The following is a 20,145-nucleotide window of genomic DNA, read 5'->3' on the forward strand; positions in this document are numbered from 1 at the left end:
GTCTGTAGGGAAAAAATATATTTATAAATTGTGACGTGGCACAGAAAATAGCCAAATTAAAAGCTTTTTTTTTCTTTTTTTGAATAAGCATTGTGGCTACTTTGGTAAGAAGAAGCTCTGCTGCTGTTGTAAAACACCTAATTTGCTGTCACTTAGAAAAAGCTTGACAGTTGACGCCTTAAAACTGTTTTCTTATCGCTTTCTTCTCTTCTGCACTTTATCTTTATATGAAACTCTCAAAACCATGTCAGTCAGTCTTTCAGAACGCCTTCCGGAGTAACATGGAATATGTGAAAAGGGAGTGGAGCTGTCCAAACCGTCATGATTGATTAAGAGTTTTGGTGTATTTTTAAGCCCACAAATTAAATGGGTTGTACTTGTATAGCGCTTTTCTACCTTCAAGGTACTCAAAGCGCTTTGACACTACTTCCACATTTACCCATTCACACACACATTCACACACTGATGGAGGGAGCTGCCATGCAAAGCGCTAACCAGCACCCATCAGGAGCAAGGGTGAAGTGTCTTGCTCAGGACATAACTGATGTGACGAGGTTGGTACTAGGTGGGGTTTGAACAAGGGACCCTCGGGTTGCGCACAGCCACTCTTCCACTGCGCCACGCCGTCCCTTAAAGTAAAGACAAAAATAAATAAATAAGTGTTTTAAATATAATGCATCTTTATATGAATGAATGTGAGTGTGAATGTTGTCTGTCTATCTGTGTTGGCCCTGCGATGATGTGGCCACTTGTCCAGGGTGTACCCCGCCTTCGGCCCGATTGTAGCTGAGATAGGCACCAGCGCTCCCCGCGACTCCAAAGGGAATTAGCGGTAGTAAATGGATGGATGGATATTTATGAGACATCTGGGTGGACCCAGGGATTTGCCTGTGTTTGTCTAATGGTAACTTTGCCGTTCACTACATCCATCCATCCATCCATTTTCTACCGCTTATTCCCTTTGGGGTCACGGGCCTATCTCAGCTACAAACAGTCTTTTACAAATAAATACTCACCTGACCTAAATACTTTAAGTACAGTATTGAGGTTTAATTCTTTATTTAAAAGTAAACAACCTTAATATGTGTGCAGAGTGTGTTTCATTAAACATTCATTTTTATTTACATTTTTTTTTATTTTATTTTCTTAGATTCTGCAGTTTGGAGGCCCCTCCAGCAGATTGCGCCACAGGCAACTGCCCGTCTCGCCTGTCGGCTAAACCAGCCATGCCAGCCATGGGTATTATTCCTATTAACGTCCTCAACAGTCACGCACTTGTAAAAAAACACACACAAAAATAAACCCAGACAGCCTTATAATTAGAGATGTACAGTACAGGCCTAAAGTTTGGACACACCTTCTCATTTAATGCGTTTTCTTTATTTTCATGACTATTTACATTGTAGTTTGTCACTGAAGGTTATCAAAACCCTGAATGGCAAACTATACACAAGGCCAAAGCCTTCACCCAAACAGAAGTGCCTCTTGTCCAAATGTGAGTTTGGCTCCCATTTCCCCCCAGAGGAGAGAACTGGAATCACATTCAAAACTTCCCAACAGCTGAAGGCCATCCAGCAATCAGGAAGGCTCTCACCTGAAACAATCAAGTCCGCTCCTTTAAGTCTGCAGCTCCAGCTGTGACTTCAGGCCCTACCACTAAAACAGAAGTAAACATGGAGATTAACCACACTAAAGAAGAAGTGAAGAACATAATTAAGATAGAATGCATTATAAAGTGGAAGGACAATTGGAATTAGGAAACAAAAGGTAGGGAGTATAACAAAGTCCAGAGGAGAGAAGGTGTAATGAGAGGAGGCAATAGAAATAGGACGGAAGAAGACATTATACTAGAATAAGATTAGGACATACATATCTAAATAGTTCATTGAAATTGATAGGGAAACATAATACAGGGCTGTGTGACTCTTGCCATCAGATAGAAAGTGTAGGACGTTTTTTAATACATTGTAGGAAATACAATAAAGAAAGGGAAATACTGGAAAGTAAGTTAGCGAAAGAGAAGATTAGGTTAGCAGTGGAAGATATTTTAGGTTTGCACTCAGATCATGTAGGTCAGTGGTTCTCAACCTTTTTTCAGTGATGTACTCCCTGTGAAAATGTTTTTAATTTAAGTGCCCCCTAGTCTGAGCAAAGCATTTTTGTTTGAAAAAAAGAGGTAAAGAAGTAAAATACAGCACTATGTCATCTGTTTCTGCTTTATTAAATTGTATAACAGAACATTTTTAATTTGTAGTGGTCTTTCTTGAACTATTTGGAAAAAAAGGTATAAAAATAACTAAAAACTTGTTGAAAAATAAACATCCATCCATCCATTCATCTTCTTCCACTTATCCGAGATCAGGTCGTGGGGGCAGCAGCCTAAGCAGGGAAGCCCAGACTTCCCTCTCCCGAGCCACTTCGTCCAGCTCTTCCCGGGGGATCCTGAGGCGTTCCCAAGCCAGCCGGGAGACATAGTCTTCCCAACGTGTCCTGGGTCTTCCCGTGGCCTCCTACCGGTTAGACGTGCCCTAAACACCTCCCTAGGGAAACGTTCGGGTGGCATCCTGACCAGATGCCCGAACCACCTCATCTGGCTCCTCTCAATGTAGAGGAGCAGTGGCTTTACTTTGAGCTTTGGCAGAGCTTCACACCCTATCTCTAAGGGAGAGCCCCGCCACCCGGCGGAGGAAACTCATTTCGGCCGCTTGTACCCGTTATCTTGTTCTTTCGGTCATGACCCAAAGCTCATGACCATAGGTGAGGATGGGAAAGTAGATCGACCGGTAAATTGAGAGCTTTGCCTTCCGGCTCAGCTCCTTCTTCACCACAACGGATCAATACAATGTCCGCATTACTGAAGACACCGCACCAATCCGCCTGTCGATCTCACAATCCACTCTTCCCTCACTCGTGAACAAGACTCTTAGCTACTTGAACTCCTCCACTAGGGGCAGGGTCTCCTCCCCAACCCGGAGGTGGCACTCCACCCTTTTACGGGCGAGAACCATGGACTCGGACTTGGAGGTGCTGATCCTCATTCCAGTCGCTTCACACTCGCCTGCGAACCGATCCAGTGAGAACTAAAGATCGCGGCCAAATGAAGCCATCAGGACCACATCATCTCCAAAAAGCAGATACCTGATCCCACGGCCACCAAACCGCAACCCCTCAACGCCTTGACTGCGCCTAGAAATTCTGTCCATAAAAGTTATGAACAGAATCAGTGACAAAGGGCAGCCTTGGCGGTGTCCAACCCTCACTGGAAATGTATTCGACTTACTGCCGGCAATGTGTACAGGGAGCGGACCGCCACATTAAGACATTCCAATGCCCCATACTCTCTGAGCACTCCCCACAGGACTTCCCGAGGAACACGGTCGAATGCCTTTTCCAAGTCCACAAAGCACATGTAGACTGGTTGGGCAAACTCCCATGCACCCTCAAGGACCCTGCCGAGAGTATAGAGCTGGTCCACAGTTCCACAACCAGGAGGAAAAGCGCAATGTTCCTCCTGAATCCGATATTCAACTATCCGGCGTAGCCTCCTCTCCAGTATACCTGAATAAACCTTACTGGGAAGGCTGAGGAGTTGGAACACACCCTCCGTTCCCCCTTCTTAAAGAGAGGGACCACCACCCCGGTCTGCCAATCCAGAGGTACAGCCCCCAACGTTCACGCGATGCTGCAGAGTCTTGTCAACCAGGACAGCCCCACAGCATGCAGAGCCTTAAGGAACTCCGGGCGGATCTCATCTACCCCCGGGGCCTTGCCACCGAGGACCTTTTTAACTACCTCAGCAACCTCAGCCCCAGAAATAAGAGAGTCCACCACAGATTCCCCAGGCCTTGCTTCCTCATAGGAAGACGTGTTGGTGGGATTGAGGAGGTCTTCGATGTATTCCTTCCACCTATCCACAACATCCGGAGTCGAGGTCAGCAGAACACCATCCGCACCATACACGGTGTTGACAGTGCACTGCTTCCCCTTCCTGAGGCGGCGGTTGGTAGTCCAGAATCGCTTCGAAACCGTCCGGAAGTCGTTTTCCATGGCTTCCCCGAACTCCTCCCATGTCCGAGTTTTTACCTCTGCGACCGCTGAAGCTGTACACCGCTTGACCTGTCGGTACCCGTCCACTGCCTCCTTATGTTTGAACATGGTGTTTGTTATGGACAATCTGTAACGAGCACAAAAGTCCAATAACAAAACACCCCTCGGGTTCAGATCCGGGCGGCCATTATTCCCAATCACACCTCTCCAGGTTTCACTGTCGTTGCCAACATGAGCGTTGAAGTCCCCCAATAGGACAAGGGAATCACCCGGGGGAGCACTTTAGCGGTATAGCTCGGTTGGTAGAGCGGCCGTGCCAGCAACTTGAGGGTTGCAGGTTCGATTCCCGCTTCCGCCATCCTAGTCACTGCCGTTGTGTCCTTGGGCAAGACACTTTACCCACGTGCTCCCAGTGCCACCCACACTGGTTTAAATGTAACTTAGATATTGGGTTTCACTATGTAAAGTGCTTTGAGTCACTAGAGAAAAGCGCTATATAAATATAATTCACTTCACTTCACTACTCCCTCGAGTGTATCCAAAAAGGGTGGGTACTCTGAACTGCTGTTTGGTGCGTTAGCACAAACTACAGTCAGGACCTGTCCCCCCCACCCAAAGGCGTAGGGAAGCTACCCTCTCGTCTACCGGGTTGGACTCCAACGTGCAGACTTTGAGCCGGGGGGGCAACAAGAATTCCCACCCCAGCTCGTCGTCTCTCACTGCCGGCAATGCCAGAGTGAATGAGAGTCCAGTCCCTCTCGAGAGAACTGGTTCCAGAGCCCTTGCTGTGTGTCGAGGTGAGTCCAACTATATCCAGCCGGAACTTCTCTACCACGCGCACTAGCTCAGGCTCCTTCCCCCCCGAGGATCGGACCACCAAGTGCCCTGCCTTCGGTTGCCGCCCAGCTCATATTGTACCCGACCCCTATGGCCCCTGCTATGAGTGGTGAGCCCATTGGAGGGATGACCCACGTTGCCTCTTTGGGCTGTGCCCGGCCGGGCCCCATGGGAACAGGCCCAGCCACCAGGCGCTCGCCATCGTGCCCCTACTTTGGGCCTGGCTCCAGAGGGGGGGGTCCCCGGTGACCAGCGTCCGGGCGAGGGAAATCTGAGTCCATTTTGTTGTGTATCTATAGAAGTCTTTGAGCTGCTCTTTGTCTGATCCAGGGGCGTCACTAGACCTAATACTGTACTGGGGCACACCTGGGGCACAAATAATTCATGTGAGCGTGCAAAGCGCGCAAGCAAAAACATTTTTAGCACTTATTTATTATAAAATATACATAAATTTTGCTTTAAACTATGAAATCATGTCAGATTATGTTGTATGGATCTTTGATTAACCACCTGAAATTAACTAATGCATTTGACCTACTTGTGCACTTTTTTACTCCAGACTTCTAAACTGCTACTGGTAAAAGCAAAAAGGAAGAGCAATGAATCTTTTTGAAATATTTATTGCAGTAATCATCTGCAAATTTAACATCTACAAAAGTAAAACAAAAAATAAAGCACGCCTACATCTCTGGGTTCTTTTATATTATCTAATTTCCATTTATGGCGATGTGACCAATCCTATTTCAGATATACACAAAACAATAAAGCCACAGTAGTAGAATAAATGAACAACTGTTGTGTGTCTGTTCAGGGAATCATTTTCTGAGAAGTAAACTGTAACGTTTTGTTTTCATTTTTGCAAAGTGGTCAATCACTCTGGACAGACATGGAAATATTACAATAACTGTTATACAGTTGACCAGTGGTTCCCAACTGCTGGGTCGTGACATAAAAGTGGATTGTGTGTCATTTTCAGTGAGTCGCAGTCAGATGTGTGCATGGAAAAAAAAAGTTTAGGGAGAAAAAAATTAAATTGTGGCAACAAAACTAGATATTTTTAGCCATTTTTCTAGTGACTATTAGTGAGTATTTTAGCAAAAGGCAAACCGACTAACAAGATGGAGGAGGACTCAGGACAGACATGGAAATATATTTTTTGAAAATCTAACTGGGGCAACAAAACCAGATATTTTCAGCCATCTTTCTGAAAACAAATATAGAAATGTTACTATTTTTTCTGGAAACAAAACCAGATGCTTTACCTATAGCCATTTTTATGGTGACAAAACAAGATTATTTTAGTCAAAGTCGCACCGATTAACAAGACAAGTCTATTGTGCTATTTTTCTGTGAAATAAACTAGAATGATTTAAAAATTTGGCTCACGACTTGATGATATGGAAAAATGTTTTTCTTCCTGAAGATAAACCATTTGAGAAGCACTCAACTCACACATGCTGACTCCAAATCATCATTGATGCAGAACCAGCAGACAATAACCAACATGATGTTTCATGTTCATTGGAAATTCCCCCGACAGCTCGTACAGCAAATAAATATGTTTGTCTTGATACAAGGAATAATGTTAGCTAACTTAGCATCAACTTAAGACAATGATGTTGCCTAGCTAGCTAGGACTTCACTTACATCTCTCATTTCTCGCTGCATCTCTCCTGCTGCGGGCGAATAACTTTCTGATATCCATCTAGGAGTTCCAGTTTGAGTCAAATCAAAATCAAAATAATGTAATTAGCAAATTTTTGTTGGCTAACGTTACCTACCTCACGCAGTGATTCTCATCCCCCCTCTCTCTCTCTCTCTCTCTCTCTCTCTCTTTCTGTCAACCGAAGTCTCGATCTACACGTGAATAAATTACCATATTAATTAGCCATGTGCTCATTGTTTCGTGGAGTGAATACAATAGCAATCAATTACCATACTAAGTAGTATGTGCTCTGTTGTCTATGTTACTAAACTCAAAACTCTGAAGCGTTTTTTTTTTTATTGGTGACATTTTTACTGGGGCACTGCCGATCAACAGTTGGGCACGTGCCCCAGTGAAATATGTCTGGCGACGCTCCTGGTCTGATCCCTCCCCTAGGACCTGTTTGTCTTGGGAGACCCTACCAAGGGGCATGAAAGCCCCCGGACAACATAGCTCCTAGGATCATTGGGACACGCAAACTCCTCTACCACGGTAAGGTGGCAGCTCAGGGAGGAGAAAAAAAATTAAAAAATAAAAGTAAACAAGTGATTCAATTATAAATAAAGATTTCTACACGTAGAAGTAATCATCAACTTAAAATGCCCTCTTTGGGGATTGTAATAGAGATCCATCTGGATTCATGAACTTAATTCTAAACATTTCTTCACAAAAAAATGAATTTTTAACATCAATATTTATGGGACATGTCCACAAAAAATGTAGCTGTCAACACTGAATATTGCATTGTTGCATTTCTTTTCACAGTTTATGAACTTACATTCATATTTTGTTGAAGTATTATTCAATAAATATATTTATAAAGGATTTTTGAATTATTGCTATTTTTAGAATATTTTTAAAAACTCTCACGTACCCCTTGGCATACCTTCAAGTATCCCCAGGGGCACGCATACCCCCATTTGAGAACCACTGACGTAAGTTATAAAGCATTGTACACATATTTAAAAAACACTGGGCTAAATAAAATAATATAAAGTAGGGTTCCATCTCATCGACACTCCATAACAGAAGGTGGCGGTAATGCACACTAGAAGGTTGCTTGCCAATCGCCATTAAACCAAAGAAGAAGAAGCCTTGGCCAACAAACACTGCTCTAGGAGAATTTGCCAAATGCAGTAGTGCCCAAGTCTTTACAGAGACCAGGGTGGCTGACGGTGAGATGACTTATATCATTTTGATGTTTGATTTGATATGCGGAATTTAATTTAATTTCCAAGTGGTTGTTAAGTGTTTAAATGCCAAATCCAAGCTGTTAAGGGTCACTGTATGTACTTTTGGACACACTTTTACTTTAAAAATGGTTTATTGGAATGTAATTTGTTTATTTTGGTCCCTAAGTGCTTTTATATTTTTCCACCTTCTCCACAAGTTTTTTACCTTACAACTATTTAATGAAAAAAAAGAGAGACAATCAAGTACAAAATAAAAGGAGAAACAGAGATTTGACTAATCATTAGATTAAAACAAAAAGTGAAGTCCCAGTGTAACCCCTAGTCAAAAAGTCAAAACCCTTTTCAAGTTAGGGGAGAGCACAAACAAACAAAACATAACTTAAAAATGTGTGTTCATTAAGTTATGCACTTAACAAAACAGGGTGAAATAACTGAAAACATGTTTTATATTCCAGTTTCTTCAAATTAGCCACCCTTTGCTCTGATTACTGTTTTGCACACTCTTGGCATTCTCTCTCCGAGCTTCAGGAGGTAGTCACCTGAAATGGTTTTCACTTCACAGGTGTCATAGTTCTGATGCCTTCAGTGACAATCTACAATGTAAAAAGTCATGGAAATAAAGAAAAAGCATTGAAATAAGACGGTGTGTCCAAACGTTTGGGCCTGTACTGTATATCGTTAAGATGTTATCAATACGATACCCCTATTGATATTCCTTATCGATACCGGTATTTATCGGCACTTTTATCGGTATACTAAATGTAATTTGTGAAAATAAATATGAGAAAAAATGCATTTAAATTTAATTAGCATTTATATTAGCATAAGACATTGAATACCTCCAACATGTACGGCACATTAGGGGATGCAAAACAATAACAATAACGGTGCAATACTTTGTCATAAAATGGTCACTACTGCCTGGTTTCTCTTGTTATATTCTTATTTTACTGTTATATTTTTATTCCCATTGTTGCTTTTTATTTTTATTCTCGTTGTAATATTTTTCTATTTTCTTTCCATTTACACCCCATTATTTATTTTTTATTTTTTTAAATTGATTTCATCTCTGTACAGTGCTGCTGGAATTTTAATTTTCCTGAAAGAACTCTCCTGAAGGCATCAATAAAGTACTATCTATCCATCTATCCATCTATCTATCTATCTATCTATCTATCTATCTATCTATCTATCTATCCATTTATCTATCTATCTATCTATCTATCTATCTATCTATCTATCTATCTATCTATCTATCTATCTATCTATCTATCTATCTATCTATCTATCTATCTATCTATCTATCTATCCATCTATCTATCTATCTATCCATCTACATCTCAGAGCGGGAAAGTCTTTTATCAACACCTGTTTATTAAAGTCTTAAAGAAGTCAACTATGTGTGCAGTGCAAGGTGAAATGCAGTTACCGTATGTCATTTTCTTGCAAACACCACACTGATCCATCACTGTGTTTCAATTCATTAAAATTACACTTAGCTGAAAATAATATTTCTGTATAGCATGCAAGTGCAAAACACAGACCTTTCACCTGATATATCATGTCAAACATATTCAATAAATCAATACAATAAATTAGCATGTTATGTGAATGTGCATTTTGTAACAATAGGATTTGTTATTTGTGTTTATGTTGCACACGGACGTATTTAAGTGACGGACTAGAAGCCACACTGAGTGTTAACAGCTACCGATGTATGTGTGTGTGTAGTCTGTGGTGTGTATTACATAAATAAAAAGACCCAGTGAGCCAATGTAATGCTCAATCGTCCATTTTTTAATCAAGAGACAGAAGGAATTGAAACACGTTTAAACAGGGTGTATTTTTAATGGCATGCAAACGTAGCGCAATTGAGTGACGTTTGATGGCAACCACAGACCTGTCAGTTACAGCAGATGGTAACTTGCATCAAATCAACTTTATGGATTATTATCCATCCATCCATCCATTTAATTGCTTCAATTTTTCACGAGTGGATTAATACTGGCCTGTGGATTAATGGATCGTAAGTAGGACGGTGGATAAAACGCGGTTGTGACTCGTCATGAGTAAGGTGCGTTCACTTCAAACTGACACAGTGTGCGGGACGCCGAGGAACTTTTGAGGGGGGAAATGTTGTTGTGTTACAAACTTTTGTATAGTTTAGCTTCCTTATTTGTTATTTTTCAAAGCTGGTTAGTACTGAATGTGACAGCGTGTCATATTTACGTAGGTCAGCTGGAACAAAGAATACCGATAGTAGTATCGTTAGTCCAGAACAGGGGCGTCACTAGACCTAATACTGTACTGGGGCACACCTGGGGCACAAATAATTCATGTGAGCGTGCAAAGCGCGCAAGCAAAAACATTTTTAGCACTTATTTATCATAAAAAATACATAAATAGTGCTTTAAACTATGAAATCATATCAGATTATGTTGTATGGATCTTTGATTAACCACCTGAAATTAACTAATGCATTTGGCCTACTTGTGCACTTTTTTACTGCAGACTTCTAAACAGACACTGGTAGAAGCAAAAAGGAAGAGCAATTAATCTTTTTGAAATATTTATTGCAGTAATCATCTGCAAATTTAACATCTACAAAGGTAAAAAAAAACAAAAAGAAGCACCCCTACATCTGTGTTCTTTTATATTATTTAATTTCCATTCCATCCTATTTCAGATACATCATGTGCAGGTCAAAAAAGCAAAACTGCTCGGTGTGCTATTAGACAGTCAACTGTCATGGTCCCATCATATCGTTAGTATTTTAATGAAAATGGGAAGAGAAAGTGCTCCACCTTCTTGACATCCTCAACAATGGGTCAAGTTATACAGTCCTTGGTTTTCTGTCATCTTCATTACTGTCCTATAATATGGTTTGCTACAAGTAAGTCTGACCTGAACAAACTTCAACTTGTTCAAAACAAAGCGGCTAGACTGTACTTAAATGTTCATTGCGCATTTAATTTATGCATTCACATCTGTCCTGGTTGTCTGTTGAACAAAAGATGCAGTGTAGTCTCCTTATGTTCTTTAGAACTATCATGTTGGATCAATCACCAGATTACTTTTACAAACAATTTTTAAAATCAACTAAGACACACATTCATGACACTAAAAATGCCAGCAATGGCTATTTGGCACTTCCTGCTCCCAGGACCAATCTCCTCAAACATACAGTCATGTATAGATGTATATCATTCTGGAATATATTGCCATCACACATTAATCTCTCACAAAGTAAATTGTCATTCAAGACAGCTTTGAAGATACACCTATTGCAGCTACTACCCACATGATGTGAATTTTTTATACTAGTTTTAACTAGCTATTTTATCTTATGTTGTATTTTTCCATTGTATGTTGGGTGATGCATGTATTCTTTGTATTTTAATTTTGTATGCTCCTATATGGACTCCAGGAAGACTAGCAGTTGCCTTGGCGTCAGCTAATGGGGATCCATTCAATAAACAATAAACAATAACCGACATTATGTTTCATGTTCATTAGAAATTCCCCCGACAGCTCGTACAGCAAATGAATATGTTTGTCTTGATACAAGGAATAATGTTAGCTAACTTAGCATCAACTTAAGACAATGATGTTGCCTAGCTAGCTAGGACTTCACTTACATCTCTCATTTCTCGCTGCATCTCTCCTGCTGCGGGCGAATAACTTTCTGATATCCATCTAGAAGTTACAGTTTGAGTCAAATCAAAATCAAAATAATATAATTAACAAATTGTTGTTGGCTAACGTTACCTACCTCACGCAGTGATTCGCATTCTCTCTCTCTCTCGCTCTCTCTCTCTCTCTCTCTCTCTCTCTCAACTGAAGTCTCGATCCACACGTGAATAAATTACCATATTAATTAGCCATGTGCTCATTGTTAAGTGGAGTGAATACAGTAGCAATCAATTACCATACTAAGTAGTATGTGCGCTGTTGTCTATGTTGTGTAGACTTAAAACTCTGAAGCGTTTTTTTTTTTATTGGTGAAATTTGTACTGGGGCACTGCAGATCAACAGTGGGGCACGTGCCCCAGTGAAGTATGTCTGGCGACGCCCCTGGTCCAGAATCGTCACGGTCCTCATGGACCGACCTATAGGAACCGGTACCAAACAATTCTGGGACTTATTATACATCCCAACTTAGAATACAACTCAAATTGTCTACTTTAACAGTGATGATGCAGGACAAAAGGAAATAATTTGTCATTAATGTCATGACAGGTTTAGACTTTGTTAATTTTCTTTATTGAGTTTGGTATTGTTTCCCTTCAAGCGCTCTTGTTTTCAGTGTTACTTCCTGTTTGCCTCACTACTCTTGCAATCTGAGCCCATCTGTTCCAATTGATTGATTGATTGATTGAAACTTTTATTAGTAGATTGTACAATACAGTACATATTCCGTACAATTGACCACTAAATGGTAACACCTAAGTAAGGTTTTCAACTTGTTTAAGTCGGGGTCCTAGCATTTAGGTGCCATCTTAAAACCCATTTACCGTATTTCTTTGAATTGCCGCCGGGCATATAGTATGCGCCTGCCTTGAATTGCTGCCGGGTCAAACTTGCTTCGCAAAATAATTAGCGCGTGCTTAGTATTACCGCCGGGTCAAACTCGTGACGTCACAAGGGACACTTCCCCTGTCATCATTTTTAAAATGGAGGAGGCTGATTTCAATACCGGTAATTTGAAATCGCATAAAGGGAAGAAGATTAAGAGCTATTCAGTAGGATTTAAGGTCCAAGCTATTGAATACCGGTATGCTAAAAAGAACAGTAAGCAGCTATGTTTTATTAATGAAGCTGTGGAGAGGTGGAGCCGACGGTCTGACCGACAGGCAGGGCACGCTGGATGGTCCCCTGCTGGCCCCACTATGGACTGGAGTCTCACTATTATGTTGGATCCCCTATGGACTGGACTTTCACAAAGATGGTGGCAAGGAGGCGGTGTCGGGAGCGAGCGGAGAGGAGGAGCGGAAGAGCGACCTGGACGGAGGTTTTAATTGAAAAATAAACTAATTCAAACTGCTCAAGCCATGTCTTTCCTTGGTGGTCCTGGGAACCCGCAAGACGACGGCTTGAGAGCGTCACAATACTGTAGCTGTGTGCGTCCAATATGAGTCATCAAATGACTCCCACCTACTGGTGGTAGAGGGCACAAGTGATCCTTCTTGCGACTACTCGGCTGCAGAAGAAGTGACAATGAGTGACGTGGATTGTGCGGGTGTACGACGTACCTTTTAGGATGTAACACCTATGCTGGCTACGTAAACAACCGGGCTGAAATAAAAAATGTTCCTGTCCTAAAAACCCAGTGTATTATTTGTACAATAACACTTCCTCGTGGCAGCGGTGGGATAAAGAGATCACCCACGGAGCAGAACGGGAGGGGGAGTTTTCCAAAGCTAATTCTGTCGTCGCCCCCGCACTTGGGGAGCCGAGCTAACTGATATCAGCGGTCTGATAGCAGTTTTCCAAACTGGACTTTCAACCGAAGCATGAGGTAATAAAGGAAGATCTTCATCGAGACAGAGAGACTTTTAAAACTGAAGAAAGATAAGGAAGACTTCTGTAAACAAGTTATTGATGCTTTTGATCAGAAGGAGCTGGTATGGATTTCATTTATAAGTAATGGTAAGACCATAATAAAGTTTTTTTTATTAAATGTGATTTTCATGATGGTATCCTTACATCACACTCAAATTTTTACTGCATGCCTTCGGTAAGTGCCGGAGTTAGAAGAGGTTTTAAAATAATTCGCGCATGCTTACTTTTACCGCATGCCTTTGGTAAGCGCATGAGTGAGAAGAGGTTTTAAATTAATTAGCGCCCCGGCGTCAATTCAAGGAAATACGGTATATACTTTAGCCTTTAAATAAACCCCCTTTTTAGACCAGTTTATCTGCCGTTTCTTTTCTTTTCTGCTCTGCCCCCCTATCCCTCGTGGAGGGGGGGGGGGGGGGGGCACAGGTTAGGTGGCCACGGATGAAGTGCTGGCTGTCCAGAGTCGGGACCCGGGGTTGACCTGTGCATCGGTTGGGGACATCTCTGCGCTGCTGACCTGTCTCCGCTCGGGATGGTCCCCTGCTGGCCCCACTATGGACTGGACTCTCACTATTATGTTGGATCCCCTATGGACTGGACTTTCACAAAATTATGCTAGAGCCACACGACGTCCATCGCACCGGTCCCCAAGGTTTCTCATTGTCATCCCACTGGGTTGAGTTTTTCCTTGCCCTGATGTGGGATCTGAACCGAGGATGTCGTTGTGGCTTGTTCAGCCCTTTGAGACACTTGTAATATAGGGCTATATAAATAAACATTGATTGATTGACTGACTGAAGTTGCCGATCAGGGTACTCTATATATGCTTGATCATTGTTTTCTGTTTTTGTCGTAATTGAATGTTTCCTGTGCACTTCCAAGCTGCACTTTAGCTACTTTGTTTTTGACATTGAAGTCATGTTTACCTGCGCTAAACCTGCCATCCCTGCATCTTGGGGATCAAGACCAACAGAGCCTAACACAATTAAGGATATGCCGATCAATCTGCCACCAACGAGTATCGGCAGATTTTCATAGTATGTGATCGCAAATGCTGATTGCTGCCTTTTGTGGCAATCAGAAAGGTCGATACCCTCTGCACGAGACTGTATCTACTTTTAGTCCTGTGGTTGACTAGCTACCAGCTAATTGTTTATCTTCATACACAGACTGAAAACACTCCTCCAAGTAAATAATAATCACTTCCATTACAGAAAATAAACTGCATTTCTTCCTATTTTTAGTATCATTATTAATGATTAAGATGGTGCTTAACATGTTACACAGCAGCTAAGCTAGCTTGAAGCAACATAAGAAATAAATGCAGATTAAGTTTAAGAAGTGTAGTTGGAAGCACCTTATAGCAGAAAGTAAGCAATTATTAACAGAAAATTAACAATTAGTTTAACCAAGGGGTCTCAAACTTAAAGGGGAACATTATCACAGTTGCTGAAGGGTTAAAACCAATAAAAATCCGTTCCGAGTGGCTTATTTTATTTGTCGAAGTTTTTCTCCAAATTTTACCCATCACGCAATATCCCGAAAAACGGCTTCAAAGTGCCTGATTTTAACCGTCGTTATATCTACCCGTCCATTATCCTGTGACGTCACAGCGTGACCACACAGAAGCAAACAAGGCGGATAGCACAGAAAGGTATAGCGATATTAGCTCGGATTCAGACTCGGATTTCAGCGCCGTAAGCGATTCAACAGATTACGCATGTATTGAAACGGATGGTTGGAGTATGGAGGCAGATAGCGAAAACGAAATTGAAGAAGAAACTGAAGCTATTGAGCCATATCACGACAGACAGCGGCACGGGAGGAAGCAAGGACGAATTCGGCGATCGCCTTCCAACCAACGATTGGTATGTGTTTGTTTGGCATTAAATGTGGGTGGAGGGAAAGGCTGGATGCAAATATAGCTATAAATGAGGCATAATGAGCCAATATGTACATACAGCTAGCTTAAATAGCATGTTAGCATCGAGTAGCTTGCAGTCATGCCGTGACCAAATATGTCTGATTAGCACACTCCACATTAAGTCAATAACATCAACAAAACTCAGATTTGTGATTTCGTTGACTTTATCGTAGGAAATGCATCTGCTTTGAGTTTCGCAGGATATCCACACATTCTTGCCATCTCTGTCGTAGCATAGCTGTCGTCGGTACAGTGTGCGGAACAAACGAGGGACTTTTGCATCTTTTGGCCACTGGTGCAACTTGAATCCGTCTCTGTTCGTGTTTTTACACCCTCCGACAAAACACCGACGAGGCATGATGTCTCGAAGGTACGGGAACACAGTCGAAAAAACGGAAAATAACAGAGCTGATTTGACTTGGTGCGTGTAATAAGATTGAGAAAATGGCCGATTGCTTCATGTTGTGACGTCACGGGTGAGAGGTCATCGCTCAACAGGCTATCAATTGAAAGGCGTTTAAATCGCCAAATTCACCCTTTTAGAGTTCGGAAATCGGTTAAAAAAAACATATGGTCTTTTTTCTGCAACATCAAAGTATATATTGACGCTTACATAGGTCTGGTGATAATGTTCCCCTTTAATTTACCTGGGGGCCACTGGATGCAGATTCTGGGTGAGGCTGGCTGCAGGAAAATATTTCATAAAAAAAATGTTGCATAATCCTTGGCATGTCTAGTTGTATAATGACGTTTAAAATTCTATCTCTTGTGCACCGCAACTTTTTCCGTGCAAATAAGACACGTCGGGGTGCCGATGTGCTGAACAAAGAAATATTGCATCTCCCACTTTTCCTGGAATTGTCTTTGCTCATCACGAACCTTTCTCTTCACTGCAGGCTTTGAGAAAGACATGTTTGGCGTTGTGGAATATATTTGTGTTTAGCCGACGCACGTAGAATTATGTTATTTCCGCAATGTGTGTCGTTCCTCTTTTCCTCCCTACAGCAACACGGCGGTCAGTGGATAATAAAGTACCGGGACAGCAAGCACAAAAAAGTGACGTCTCCCGTAGTGTTATCTGGCGTCATATAGAAATATATGTAGTGTTCATCGTGTGAGGCAATGCAAATTAAACACACACAAAAAAAAAAATAACGGTTTGAATTGGTCCAGGTTATCGGGGACTGTTATTACTGACGGACAGGTGTCGCAGTGTGACTGCAGCAAGGCATGTAAGAAAACCCTCGTCTCCATGGTAACGTTTCTGTCGCTTTCACTCATTTGCAGCTTTTCCACTAACGCAGGGGTAGGCAACCCAGAACGTTGAAAGAGCCATTTTGGACCCAAATAACACAACGCTGTCAAGCGCCATTCATATAAAACTCACGGGCCATTAAACTTTCAAATTATGGTGGGGGCTGAAGAATACCGTCTCGCGGGCCGCAATTGGACCGCAAGCCGCGTGTCTGAGACCCCTGGTTTAACGGGAGTTAAAGAGAGGATAATATAACAGCTGGTAACTGCTGGTGTGTCAGCATTGTCGCAGCCCGAAGTGCACCTAATGTAAGGAGGGCGTATTGATTCATAAATAGGTGGTGTCGACGCTAAGGGTAATATAAGAATCTGATCAATACTAGAGTGATCAGACATAGTCTTTTATTTTCTTAAAATCATGTTTTTTGTTAATGTAAACAAATTCAGGGAATCATTTCTTTGACACAGGAGGACTTTGAGGGCAAAACCCATTGAATTAAAATGACTAATGAATAATAGTTTTTGCTTTAGTTTTAGCCATTGCATACTATTGACTTTGTTTGCTCAACTGTATGAAAAATAAAAATATTTACAGTTAATACATATGTCTGTATCAGTATAGGTATCAGCCAATCTCACTCATTGATGATCAGTTTCAGAATCTGCAGCAAAAATACTCTGATCGAAACATCCCAAGGGATAACACTACTGATTAAGACTGACAACAGTCTTCACATTAAGAATACATGAGGCATTGTTTCGATGTATATTCCATCATTGTTATTAATTTTCAATTGTATTGTATTGTAAATGATCAAAGATTATTGTTGGCTCCTACACTACACAATGATAAAATACATTCCATTGTAGGTCTTATGGTCAGAATCACTCTCTCCCTGGTCTTCCACGCAAAAAGACATTACGCTAAATAAAAGTAAAGTACTTTTGTTAATCCTTACATGATATGCAACTTTTTGATATTTTTTTAAACGTGTACAAAATATGGTTGTACGGTTTACCGGTATTAGTATAATACTGCGATACTAATCAATCATATTTGGTATTTTACCGCCTCTGAAAGTACCGGTTCGCCAACCCCTTTTTTTAACGGGCATGACTGCGCGTCGTCGTCACATTGGGACATTGCTAGTTTACGAGCAGACGAGCATGTTCGGCAGCGCACAATTACAGAGTACTTACAGGCAGACACAGCGTGATGACAGAAAAGGGAGAATGGATGCATTTTGGCCTAAAACTAACGATAAATTTGAAGTTGTAACACTGAAACACCCACCGGAATAAGTGCTTTAAGATATGCTAGCTAGCTAGCGGCTAAAGTCCAGCTCAAGTCAGCAGTGTTTTAGCTTCTTCTAAATCCGTAATCCCTGTCTTCATGGCGACAAATAAACTAAGTTTCTTACAAGTATCATCCCTGCAGGACGAGGAATAACTAAATATGCTTCACTATACACCGTAGCTCACTGGCGTCACTATGTAAACAAACACCATGGGTGGATCTACACCTGACATCCACGTAATGATATCAAGTACAGGAGCGTATCTACTCGATATTACTATGACTATGTAGATATATTTTGGCATCAAAACATCTTTCGTGTTTTTTTCATTTATATTATGTTTATATATTTAGGAAAGATGTCCCTGGACACATGAGGACTTTGAATATGACCAATGTATGATCCTGTAACGACTTGGTATCGGATTGATTCCCAAATTTGTGGTATCATCCAAAACTAATGTAAAGAATCCAAACAACAGAAGAATAAGTGATTATTACATTTCAACAGAAGTGTAGATAGAATATTGTAAAAGAGAAAATACGCAGATATTAACAGTAAATGAACAAGTAGATTAATAATTAATTTTCTACCACTTGTCCTTAAAAAAATTGGACGAAATAATAGAATGGAAAATGACACAATTTGTTACTGCATATGTCAGCAGACTAAATTACGAGCTTTTATTCGCTTACTTAGTAATAAAAGACAAGTTGTCTTGTACGTTCAATATTTTATTTAAGGACAAACTTGCAAAAAGAAACGTAAGTTTATTGTACCGTAAGATTTTTTGTTAAAATAAAGCCAATGGACCCTGCGATGTGGTGAGATAGGCACCAGCGACCCCAAAAGGGACAAGCTCGTAAAAAAATGGATGGATGGAATAAAGCCAATAATGCAATTTTTTGTGGTTCCCTTTATTTAGAAAAGTATCGAAATAATTTTCGTACTGGTACCGGTACCAAAATATTGGTAGCGGGACAACACTAGTACATAATTTAATGCGACTTTTAACAAGTGGTATCTTCTTACAAACGACCTATACTACCTTGTAACACCAGAAATGGTTCCTGGGTGAACACAGGGGAGAAATTAAAACAGGCCATTTGCAGTTTTTTGAGTTAGTTTTTTTGTGAAACAGATTGTTTAATCACTATTAAATTTGATCAATGAATGATTTGTTTCATCAAGTGACTGCAGTTTATTAGATACAACACATTCACTCAAATTACTTTCCTGTGTTAGTCAAAGTCCACATACGTCACACCTAGACTTAAAAGGGTAATATTTGCTGAAGGACATTTTATGTGAAAAAAGGAATGAACGCATGCTCTTTGATCTTATTTGGGTCAACTGTTTGACCGCCCGCTATCGGGATTGATCATCCGCGTTAAACACACGTTTGCTGTGAAATTCAACTTTGAAAGTTGCACAGTGTAGAATGTGAGGTCCCAGTGCGTTTTATGGCTGTGGAGTGTACGTGTTTTTATGGATGGAGTGTTATGTTGTAACGTGCACGCAAGGACACAAGTATTCAAACAGCAGCCGAGCAATACACGCTCCCAAACGTGGTTTTACTGTGGTGATCTAGTGCACACAAAGAGAGAGCAATGTGTCTCAGGAGGAGAACAGCTACAACATAATGTAGAACTCTAAATAAAATCTAAACTAGATTAGAAAAGCCCTGCATTGTGTGTAACAACCAGCAGTTTGTTCTCTAGCTTTCATATCTGTTGGTCTGTTGTTGACATGAGTTATCAAGACTGTTTTTTTTTGTGAGTTTTCTAAATATTATGCATAGCTAAAATCAAAAAAATGTAAGACCATATTCTACATAGTTTAGCCTAATTGTTAAATTAAGTCATATGTATGTCCCTTTATGCGTTACGGTGCAGTATTTTGTCTTATTTTGTATTATTAGCTGGTGGCGATCCAGAAAACTATTCACCAAGCAGGACTGTTTATTTCTGGATTAAGGGTGACAATGCTAACAACACGACAGCTAATGTTAACCAAAGCAAAAAAGGTGACCAACTTTTGTCATGACCCCTTTTTTGACGCACTTCATCTTTAACCGCTGCACCGTCGATAACACATCTCCACATTGGCGAGCCTTAGGCGTAAGCATTGTTAAAAGACGAGACGCGAGATGTACTAGTACTGGCGCCACTTAAAGGCCTACTGAAATGAGATTTTTTTATTTAAACGGGGATAGCAGGTCCATTCTATGGTTCATACTTGATCATTTCGCGATATTGCCATATTTTTGCTGAAAGGATTTAGTAGAGAACATCGACGATAAAGTTCGCAACTTTTGGTGCTGATAAA

The 20,145-nt window shown here is 41.0% G+C and overlaps 1 long non-coding RNA gene across 1 annotated transcript in view; it reads right to left on the minus strand.

The window, feature by feature from the left end:
* LOC133553916 (uncharacterized) overlaps window positions 1–20,145 on the minus strand; it is a 77,126-nt gene that overhangs the window by 28,146 nt on the left and 28,835 nt on the right. The window contains exon 2 of the long non-coding RNA XR_009807011.1: window positions 1,595–1,656. This is a non-coding gene — a long non-coding RNA (uncharacterized LOC133553916). The remainder of the gene's footprint in view (window positions 1–1,594; window positions 1,657–20,145) is intronic.

This window comes from Nerophis ophidion, linkage group LG06, assembly GCF_033978795.1.
Source record: "Nerophis ophidion isolate RoL-2023_Sa linkage group LG06, RoL_Noph_v1.0, whole genome shotgun sequence".
Classification (NCBI taxonomy): domain Eukaryota; kingdom Metazoa; phylum Chordata; class Actinopteri; order Syngnathiformes; family Syngnathidae; genus Nerophis; species Nerophis ophidion.